This window comes from Palaemon carinicauda, chromosome 1 (assembly GCF_036898095.1).
Source record: "Palaemon carinicauda isolate YSFRI2023 chromosome 1, ASM3689809v2, whole genome shotgun sequence".
Lineage (NCBI taxonomy): Eukaryota > Metazoa > Arthropoda > Malacostraca > Decapoda > Palaemonidae > Palaemon > Palaemon carinicauda.
In genome coordinates, this window is record NC_090725.1 from 280,983,085 (window position 1) to 280,995,525 (window position 12,441).

Sequence of the window (12,441 nt, forward strand, 5' to 3'; positions counted from 1 at the left end):
ACAACAACAGCAACAACAAAACAACAACTTCAGCCACTTCTAGTCCACTGTAGGACTAAGGACTCAGACATGGAGTTTACCCACTTTTCCTCACCACGATGGCCACTGCAGATTGGTGATGGCGGGAGATTTTCATCTGATCGATCACAGCAGCTTGTGTGAGCGAGTGAGTGAGTGTGTGTGTGTGTTTGTGTGTGTGTATGTGTGTGTGTGTACCTATAAAATATGCCTTTCTCCTCGGAAGGAAAAGTGCCAGATGTTACCTCCCCAGTTTGCAACAGGTAATTCTTGGCTGAAACTACCAGCCTCATCCCTTGCCTCATGAATGTTGAAGGACCTCATGTCCTCACGCCATCAGCAAATGCATTGATCGGAAGGGCACCATTGTAGAAAATTGTTGTTTTCAATCTAATGCGGAATATATATGTATTCATTTGGATTTGCTGAAATATTTTATGATAGAATTTAACTTAAGTAACATAAAGAGATGTACACGGGATCAAAAAAATGATAAAATATTGCCTACACTACCATGAGCTTGGTTTTACAGCAATTTATCTTTATATAAGGAATGTTTTCGTATGATTTCAATTATGAAGGTGGGGTGTTACCATACCAATCTTTCGGTAAGATATTTGGGTTTTGATGAAAAAAAATTCCTTATAACTGTTGAAAACTGATCATTTGTATTACCAAAACGTCCATTGGAAAATTTAAATATATTATATTTTCTTTGTTTTTGTTAGAGGTATTGCGTTTCTGATATCAAATTTTATAAGAAAATAAAAAATATAAACAATCTTTTCCAGAGACAAATAGATAAAATTGATTAGATAGATTTGGGTTTGCTAAAACTATGGCAATATAGCAATATGGAAAATTTAAATTAATTACCTTAAATAGAATTATTAGGAAGGCAGCTATCTACACGAAGGGTATGTTTATTCACCTCTACCTGGTGATAATTACAAATCCTCAAACACCATTACTTGATCGAAATTCAGAGGAAAACAAATAAAAAAAGATCTTGGAAATTTAAATGTAAATAATTGATTAAAAAGTTACCTTATGGACATTTGGTTTGCTATGGGGTGTTTCTTGATAAACAGTAGTTTTATGGCAGTAACTGATAAATCACGTTTCAGAAGAAAAAACAAACAAAAACAGTACTCGTAACATTTTCAATACAAATCAAATAGATTGTGCAGCCATCAGATGAAAGCATGTCAACAATGAATAAGTAATAAAAATAAAAGGCACCTCTTGAACCTATCTACTTATTAGAAGGACCTGATAAATGACAGAGTTGTGATGACACTGTAAATTGTAACTATAATCACACAGGATATCGCATTCATCAAGGCGTGATTATACTCAGACAGGAGGAACGTGATGGATGTCAAATACAACCACTGAATCGCGTGATAGAAATGGTAGGGACGAAAAGATTCAGCACATAACTTGAGTAACCCCCGTCCAGCAGTAGTTTTAAGTTCATTCTGGAAGCTGGCCTTATTACTAATTTTTTAATGATTTAGTAAATTTCATATGTTTCATTGTTAATTAAGTCATTTATTGCCTTTTCTTTCTTTAAGTTATTAATTGCTTATTAAGCATTCTCCAATCACCATCAATGACCACTGATGTGATGATATCAGATATTTACCAATCACTCATTTATTCCCGTCCAACAGACTGCAACATCAGTTTGAAATCTATTTTTTTCCGGTAATGGACAAATAATATAACATTCTTCGTTTTTCCGTAATTTTAGTGTTTTTTAAAGGTCATTAATCATCAAAGAATGTGTGGCAAGTCTGGGAAGTCACGCAAAAACCAACAATAATGATGAACAAACAAGACATTTTTTCAATAAGCGTTACCTATTTAGTATATATTCCAAGTTAGTGAAATAATGAGTTGGGCCTGATGACAATTTCTTGAAAATGATGTTGTAAGTCATGATGTCAACCTACATCAAAATATGAAGATGTTGGTAGGGATTTAAATTATATATAAAAAAAAATATGCACATAAGGCACAATTTTTGTTCTTGTCTCTAAGAGTTCCTTTAATTATTTCCAATAAAGGTTGAAGACATAGAAACCATACCCAAAGTTAGGTCCGCTAGTGATTGTCTTCTTATACTTGGGTAGGTATATAATACTGAGAGAGAGAGAGAGAGAGAGAGAGAGAGAGAGAGAGAGAGAGAGAGAGAGAGAGAGAGAGAGAGAGAGAGAGGTGTCATCAATCCATTTCATACATAAATAAGACACTAAATAGGATATTTGTAGAATCTGAACAACTGGAGAGAGTTGGTATTAGGTGATGTAAGTCTTGATAGCAGCACTATAAGACAGGATATTTTTGGAGTGGTTGTTAAGGAAGTGGAAAATTAAAAAAAAAAAAAATATATATATATATATATATATATATATATATATATATATATATATATATATATATATATATATATATATATATATATATATATATATATATATATATAAGATTTCATAAGATTACAAGTTATATGCTGCAATGTTGTGGGATAGTGTGCCTGAGTAACTTACCTGAATTTGTATGTTTCAATGGTGTGGATGAGAGGAATAATTGTTTAATTCAGTAAAATTGAAGGTAATAAAGAGGACTACAAAAATTATCTGGGCCATGGGATGAATAGCATTTGTTCTTAAAAAATGAAAAAGTATACTTTGATATTGCTTATCAAAATGCCATGAGAGACGCCTGAAAGTGAGGAAATTATTTTTATAGAATTGAAAAGGCTTATGCGAAGTTTTGACACAAATTGCAAGTTTCTGAGACTAAGTAAACATATATATATATATATATATATATACAATATATATATATATATATATATATATATATATATATATATATATATATATATATATATATATATATATATATATATTTCATGTCACTCAATATAAAGAAAACTATATCATATCTCTCAAAAAGTCCTGGTGATGCCAAATTTCGAAATTTTTCCGTTAATACAATTATGAATAACTTAATTATCTCTTTCCGTTCTTCCAGACAGCAGCAAAGATACAGTCGGTTAATGTAATTATTCTGTAAACAAACACCACGATAATAACCAGTAATTACAGTTCGTGTTCTTGCAAAGAGCCTGATATTACTGGTGATTAGACCAATATAAAAAGTTTCTTTTGTGATCATTATCCCCAATCACAAAACACGAATTCTTTCTGCACAAGTTGTGACCAAGTTATGGAATGATCTTCCTAATCGGGTAGTTGAATCAGTAAAAGTTCAAAAGTTGCAGCAAATGTTTTTTATTTTGACCACGCTGACATGAGTCTTTTTATAGTTTAATTATGACATATCTGTTTGGATGTTGTTAATAGTTTATATATGACATATGTATTTTGACTTTGTTACTGTTTTTATAATGATTTATTGTTAATTTGTTCTCATCATTTATTTATTTCCCTATTTTCTTTCCTCAGGGCTATTTTTCCCTATTGGAGCCCTTGGGCTTATAGCATCTTGCTTTTCCAACTAAGGTTGTAGCTTGGCTAGTAGTAATAATAATATTAATAATAATAATAATAATAATAATAATAATAATAATAATAATAATTTATTGTTCTTCATGGCATAAAAACTTGGATTATCCAAATTACTTGTGATGAATCATTCAATGATTTTTGTTTGAATTTGAATATCCATAATCATAACAAACCATAACTGCTCAAATTCACATATGTTGTACAGATTATAAGATTAGTGATGACATACTATGAGAGAACGAATACACAATAAGCCATAGAGTTTTTTTGGATAATTTAAGACCTTAATAAAATCCTCTGTTTTAATCACTAAAAGAAAATTTGTGGAAATGTTCGTACCATGTTCTAAATTTAACCAATGAGAACGAAACCACACGGGTGATAATCATGCACATAATGTCAAGAAGAAAGGATTTCAATTATGTATACTCAGTAAATGGACGAAGTGTCCATTATTAAAATTAGGCAGAGCTAGATCTTATGAGATCTAGGATATCTGGACGCTAGTGAAGGATTAAGTCGCCAATTATTATTATTAGCAAAGCTATAACCCTAGTTGGAAAAGCAGGATACTATAACCCCAAGCGCTTCAACAGGGAAAAATAGCCAAGTAAGGAAAGGGAATAAATAAACTGCAAGTGATATAAACAATTAAAATAAAATATTTCAGGAACAATAACAACAGTAAAATAGATTTTTCATATATAAACTATAAAAATTTAATAAAACAAAATACAAGAGGAAGATAAATGAGATAGAATAGTGTACCCCAAGGAAGAGAACTCTACTTCAAGACAGTGGAAGACCATGGTACAAAGGCTATGGCACTACCCAAAGACTACAGAACAATGGTTTGATTTTGGAGTGTCCTTCTCCTAAAAGAACTGTTTACCACAGCTAAAGAGTCGATGGTACATAACCTCCCATGGGCTTCTCTGTGTCTTATATTGAACAGTTGTTTTACATGAAATGTAGCTAAATACATGGAACCTTGAATAAACTTTAATATCAATTTGCTACTAGTAGTAAGATATGATTAGAACGTAAAAGATAACAAATTAGAAATTAATGGCAAGATCTTGGTATAGGAATGGTATTTGAATAGCTACTCAGCACAATAAAAGAGCTGTGTGTAAAGATAGATTTTATCATTACATGGTGCTACAGCATTACATCTAGAGTGCGGAAATATAGAATATTTAATAAATAATAATATATTAAAGGAGTTTGGGCATGTTCTTATCACTCCCTAAGATTGATTAGTTCACAAGACTTTCGACTGGCGTTTACAAAGCACTAGAAGAGCTGGAAGACCCAGGCCTACATGGCTGAGGACTATTCTATAAAGCTTAAATTAGGAGATGATGAATGGAGATGTATCGATTTAAAAGCTCAAGATAGAGACAACTGGCGAAATGTAACAGAGGCCATTTGCGCTAATAGGCGGAGGAGGAGATGATGATGAAGATGATGAATATATATAATTAAGCTTTTCTTGTTAAAATGAGGCAAATGGTTAAATCCGTTTTCTTGCACAAACCGTTAATGATAAGAGATCTCTACATTCGCAATCCTTTCTTCACTAAGATAAACATTTATTCGCATCCCCTTTTCAGTGTAATCACTCCCCTGTATCCTGACAGATATTCCATAAACACAAATTTTCAGCTTGGGTTTGCATTATCCATAAGGCGATTAAAAAGCAACTTTCGTTTTGTCTGTCAGCGGTTCACACCTTCCTGGTAAAAATTCCTAAAGGGGAATATGCAGACCATCTCCATCCTCATTTCTCTGAATTTGGTTAAAATTAAAAAGAAGAAAGATCGAGAAAAAAACAAAATTAATGAATAACATTGAACATGAGTGTGTCTGAGTTAACGTTTGTTGTTATTTATATTGTTATTTTCTCGGGTTATTATATTCTTACAATATTTCCTTCACATTACGGTTGTGATTTTATTTTCCAAATGTAATTCCACTTAAAATCGTAGTATAAACATTTTTTATTCAAGAACACAGTAGAAATTGCTAAAAATATTCAATAACTTATTCATTCTACTGTATAACTACAATGCAATGAAAAAATCACTCATTACTAATATTCTTAACAAATTACCTACATGGTTCCGATTCTACTATTTATTTCTGATCTAAAATATCTATTTAAATATGATTTATTTATCAAAAAAAAAGTTAAAGATTTTTCTTTACAAAGATATTTGATAATCTTATTTCAAATATTCTGCCGCAAATAGATGAGTTGTTTTTCAATAATATTTTTTTTATCCTTTCCTCCATTATTATTATTTCTTTATTACCCATTCCCTTATTATAATTATATGCTTCCGAGTATTACAATTCAAGAAATAGAAATATAATTCTAATGTTTTTCTTAAATTGAACTATTTCACGTAATCCTAAAAATCATTACCTCTACAGTAAAAATTGTGCATTAAAAAACGGTAAACGCCTGGCAACATTTATTCCATTATTTTCACTGTTTTAGAAACGGATATATTGACGTAAAGGATTGATATTACGGTCACCACTCCGTAAAATATAAGAACAAAGTATAGTAAAATTACGGATTGCATTCAAGTCAACACAGAGGAAGATCGACAGTCGGCCGATGCATAAGTCCTTCTGTTAATCATGTAGGAATAACGTCCCTAAAGGGAAGGGAGACAGGAAATACGATAGTTTGCTCTGTAGCGATTTTGTAAGGGAATTACCGAATATCTCATACATGACGATGGGAAAAGGTATAAATTTTGATGTATGTGTTATTTTACGTAAACGGTGAAATAGCTGCCTCCATGACTTGTTGCAGGTATTCACATTGAGAATGCGTTGAAACTATGAGGGCTCCTATATAGAAAGAGATTAATTGAAATCAAGAGAGCATCCATACTTTTAGAAAGGATAAGCCTCACATGTTGTGGCCGGATTGGTAATGTCTCTGTCTGGTGTTTGCCAGAAGGGGGTTTCGAGTCCCGCTCACACTCGTTAGTGCCATTAGTGTCTGCAACCTTACCATCCTTGTGAGCTAAGGTTGGGGCGTTTGGGAGAGCCTATGGATCTATCTGCTGAGTCATCAGCAGTCACTCCCTGGTCCTAGCTTGGGTGGAGAGGAGGCTTGGGCGCTGATCATGTAACATATGGTCAGTCTCTAGGGCATTGTCCTGCTTGATATGGCAATGTCACTGTCCCTTGCCTCTGCCATTCATGAGACACCTTTAAACCTTTAAACTTACTTATCCTCTGGCACCTACGGGGTACATAGGGCCTCAATGAATTCAGGACACATGTAATAAAATATGTAATAATTGTGATCTGGCTCCTCGTTGTTTAATGAGAGAGAGAGAGAGAGAGAGAGAGAGAGAGAGAGAGAGAGAGAGAGAGAGAGAGAGAGAGAGAGAGAGAGAGAGAGAGTACTGATACATGAAGAAAGATTGTATCAGTAGAAGACAGTTATTTTAAAATTATAAAAAAACAAATGAAATACAGCAATTCCTTTATTTAACACAAAAAAGTAAAATTAAACTCTACAAGAATTTCTTGTCAGGTCTACCATCCGATTAGGTAAGAATTGTATAAGTAACGAACATAGCACTCGCAGTTTTATTTGATTAACTCTTCACATCTCGTTGTAAGTCTTTGGCTAAGAAATTACACGAGACAAAAATTCCCGCTTTCTCATGAGCCTTATGTAAACTTTACTTTCACCAAAGAACGTCCATGGAACTTTTAAGTATCAAGTGTCAAAAAATTCATGCCCACTTAAACGGAAGACTGAATTCTTTGAAAACTAATATTTACTAGCATGTGAGATCTTTATACATCATCATTCTCATCAGCATTATCATCATCATCATCTCAAAATGGCTCACAGAATCCAAGCCCAGACTCATTTTGGATACAATCCAAGTCAGTGTTGTTCACAGACATAAACATCGCCAATTCTGCGCATCCAGATAATCCTAACATCACTTAATTTCAGCGAGGGGAAACGCTGCTTCAATGTTAACATCACCTAGATATAAAATCAATTATGATTTTAAATCAATTTACAGTAATTATTCAGTGGGGAATTAGTTTAACTTCATAACATATAACTTATATAAGAATACAAAAACCCACGCATAATTATTATTATCATTATTATTATTACCATTTAATAGGCTACAGGCCTAGTTGGAAAAGAAGGATGTTATAAGCCCAAGGGCTCCAACAGGGAAAATACCTCAGCTAGGAAAGGAAATAAGGAAATAAACCAAAAGAGAAGTTTAAGAACAATCTCAACATTAAAATAAACCTTTCATATATAAACTATAAAAACTTCAAAATAACAAGAGGAAGAGATACACGATAGAATAGTGATCCTAAGTGTACCCTTAAGCAAAAGAGCTCTATCCCAAGACAGTGGAAGACCATGGTACATAGTCTATGGCACTACCCAAGACTAGAGAACAAAGGCTTAATTTTAGAGTGTCCTTCTCCTAAAAGAGCTGCTTACCATAGCTAAAAAGTCTCTTCTACCCTCACCAAGAGGAAAGTAGCCACTGAAGAATTTCAGTGTTGTTAAGTGTATGGGGACAGAGGAGAATGTGGAAAGAATCGGCCAGACTATTCGGTGTATGTGTGGGCAAAAGAAAAATGAGCCGTAACCAGAGAGAGGGATCCAATGTAATATTGTCTGACCAGTCAAAGGAGTCAACAACTCTCTAGCCGTAGTATATCAATGGGTGGCTGGGGCCCAGGCCAACCTACTACCTACCTATATATATATATATATATATATATATATATATATATATATATATATATATATATATATATATATATATATATATATTTGTGTACGTGTGTTTGTGTGTGGGCGTTTGCATACACAAGTATGCATATATATGTATATATAAATATATACTTACAGTATATATATGTGTATATACATATTTTGAGCGGATTTATAATTTAATATTTCCTATAATTATCTCTATACCAACTACTTTCTCTGCCTAGAACCTTCATAAAAAACTCAACTTCGCTGGAGGGATCTTGCGAGATTAGATTAATATCATGCCGGTCTCAAAAACAATATTCTCTTGATATCAAATATGGTCCAGGGGATACTTATTGGTTAAAACTATCTCTATGACATGAGTCTTTTTATAGTTTATATATGACATATCTGTTTTTGACGTTATTAATAGTTTATATAGGACTTGTCTGTTTTGACATTGTTACTGTTTTAGAATGATTTATTGTTAACATGTTCTCATCATTTATTTATTTCCTTATTTCCTTTCCTCACTGGGCTATTTTTCCCTATTGGAGCCCTTGGGCTAATAGCATCTGGGGTTGTAGCTTGGCCAGTAATAATAATAATAATAATAATAATAATAATAATAATAATAATAATAATAATAATAATTTTTTTTTTCCAATACGGACCCCACACTCAACTAATATATAATGAAGCCTCTCTGATCAATTTTGACACCTCTATTGGCATAATTGAAAACATGGTGTGTACTTGTTTGTGGTTAAATTATTTCGACTCTACACAATTAGTCATTTAATCGCAAGAACAGAGACTAATAACTAATAATAATTAAAATGGAAATAAATAATAATCTAATAAAAAATAATAACAAATATTATTAAGCATAAAAATAATCAGCAGATATATTAGCGTTAACACTCGAAAATTATTGCTCAAACAAAATTAAAACTCTCTGAAAACTAACTTCTCATTTAAATTTTGATATTATGTACTTTATGGAGGTTAAGAATATCATGACTTATGTGTCGTCTACACTGCTCATGGATTATTACAATACTCTATTTCTGGGTAATGGTAAATTTCATCAACAATTTACTATTCATTATGCTTATAAATGCATTGGTAAAATAGGGCTCTATTTTAACACTAGATATTTATAACAAAAAAAAAAAAAAAAAAAAAAAAAAAAAAAAAAAAAAAAAAAAAGTGGAAGTTCTACCTTACTAGGTTTAATTTTAATAAATGATCACTATATCATTCCTCATTATATATAAATGAGCTAATGAATCAACTATCAAATTATCACCAAGAAATCAATAAGTTTGCTCTATCAGTGTAATCAACACATTTTTCTAATCCATTCACAATATACCTTTAAAAAATTACTAGGTGCGCGTGTCACTACTATTGATGTTACCATTATCATTAATAACTATTAATTAGTTTTCAGAGACATTAAATTGATAGTCTCCGTTTTGATGTATTAGAGTCATCTGAGTAATTTCTAAATCAGGTTTAATCCTGTTTGAATGTCAAAATCGTCTTACTGCACTTGAAGAATCGTAATTAATATCAATTAAACATGAAGGGCCATTAAGAAACCTATTAAGTTAGAAAATGGATGATAGAGCAAGAATGCCAGAAATAAAAAAATAAAGTGAATTACTCACTTAGGAAAGAGATTGAATTTTGTTTATTAAATCAAGTATCGGACCTGAGAGAGAGAGAGAGAGAGAGAGAGAGAGAGAGAGAGAGAGAGAGAGAGAGAGAGAGAGAGAGAGAGAGATGGTTAATGGTTGTGCAAGAAGTGTCAAGAGACAGTATTTGCAAAACCGATGTGCTAAAGCTGTGGAGGAAATTTGAGATGGACCGGTGGTGGGACAAGCAAAAGCTTTTCCGATAATTTGAGTTTGCTGGACTGGATTAGAGACAGAATGCTATGCTAGTTTGGAATATTAACGTTAAACATATTACGTAAGAAATGACGATGAAATAGTAGAGAGTTTTTTTCTAATTTTATGAATTAAACTTTCTCTGAGATACATACTCACATATGTTTAGCATCTGGTCATTACGAAAGAAGGGCTTTGGTAGAGCTATCTTTGACTATTCAAGCATTAAAGAAAGTATGTTAAAATGTATAAAACAATAAATGTGTGATCTGTGATTGGGAACTTTAGTCAATTATATAATTTTCAAAGAAACGAGACTTGAGGCAGAGTGGAAAATGATGTAATATAATTTTTAAAAATGTGGTAAACGTACTTTCTTTAGGCTCTCACAATGAATGTTTGAAAGAAGCTCAAAGGGTAACAGTCAAAATTCAAGAGATGTAGATAATGTAATGACCAAATTTGTATATCGAGACACCTAAAACAGATATGTGTTGAAATAAGGTAACCTGTTGTTTTAACTTCCAGAGATCCAGAGAAAGTGTTTTAATGCCCTACAAGCAATGTATTTTTCCTTGATAAAAACATTATATCAACTTATCAAATGTCATAGTCAGCTTCCTCATAAATTTAATGTCAATACTTGATTATTGCAAGATAATATAATGTCACCTTTTATTTTTTACAACACTTTTCGATTGTTTTTTACTCAATACAAAGGAAAAGAAGAGAGAGATTACATAGGGGTACCTTACATATCCTGGTTAAGCGCATGATGTACCATTGCTGAGTGAAAACTCATAAAATCAATATTACTAATTCAGAAATTGTGAAACCAGAACTTGCTGAAGGAAAAGTTAGCATATCAACGTTACAGCAGCATTTATGTATCTTGGTACATTTATGAATTGATAAACCATTTGGAACAGAATTTAATAACGCATGAAGAAAATTCCGCCTATGGTCAAGCTTGGCAAATGGTCATCAAATATACCCATATCGCGTCTATAAATTTTTATCAAAGATATAAATTATAGTTTCCTCATACCAATTTAAAAAACGACGAAGATTTAATAACGCATGAAGAAAATTCCGCCTATGGTCAAGCTTGGCAAATGGTCATCAAATATACCCATATCGTGTCTATAAATTTTATTAAAGATATAAATCATAGTCTCCTCATACCAATTTAAAAAACGATGAAGACGTTTTGGATGTCTATGGTTTAAACCCTTCGATGAAATAGTCATACGTCTTAAGAAATGGTTAAATCACATTCGGAATAAAACTATGAGAGCTCGCACATGTTCATTTAATACATGAATTACTGATCCCTGCACGGTGGTCATTCTTACTCATATTCTTCAATTAAAGACTAAAGCGAATGTAATAAATGTCATTGCATGGTCATCACAAGACTCCATAACAGCGAAAAACCAATACATAACTCTTTACGAACTCTGGGAAAAAAGAAAAAGAAAAAAGGGATTGGATGATCGGCCAAAGCGGATTCGAAAAGATGCCCTTCACCTTTATAATGGTGTCAGTGTTATTATTATTATTATTATTATTATTATTATTATTATTATTATTATTATTATTATTATTATTATTATTATTATTATTATGATTATATTTTTTGCTTATTTGCCTCATAAACTTTACATTACTGATTTTATTAATTTTCTTATATCAATATGACCAAAATTATAGTGTTGTTATCATAACTAACATATCTATAATTCGGATTAAAATACTAAATATTTGCGATAGATATAAAGGATTTATTTTATATTCTACTGTAGAATCTGTAGAAGATCAAGTACACATGTGGAATTATAACAATTGGTGAATCTAGAATAACTCCGATGTTATATTTTTTTCCGAGAATATTTAAATAAGCGGAGAAACAAATTATGAAAAAAAAAAAGGTAAGAATTGATTTCTTCTACGAAACATCGAAAAAAAAAATGCTATTCCGCGAGCATTTATTCAATATATAAAGCATGAAAACCACAATAATTACTAATTAATGGAAAATGTACATGAACTTTCGTTCTATTTAACCTTTCGTTTGTAAATTATATTAAATGTATGATGAAACAAAATATTTCGTTGTGTTGAAGAATTTGTTTTACTTTCTACTGATCATATTTCCAGCAAAAGGTCAAGCTATGATACGCCTTCTCGGTCGTTAAAAACA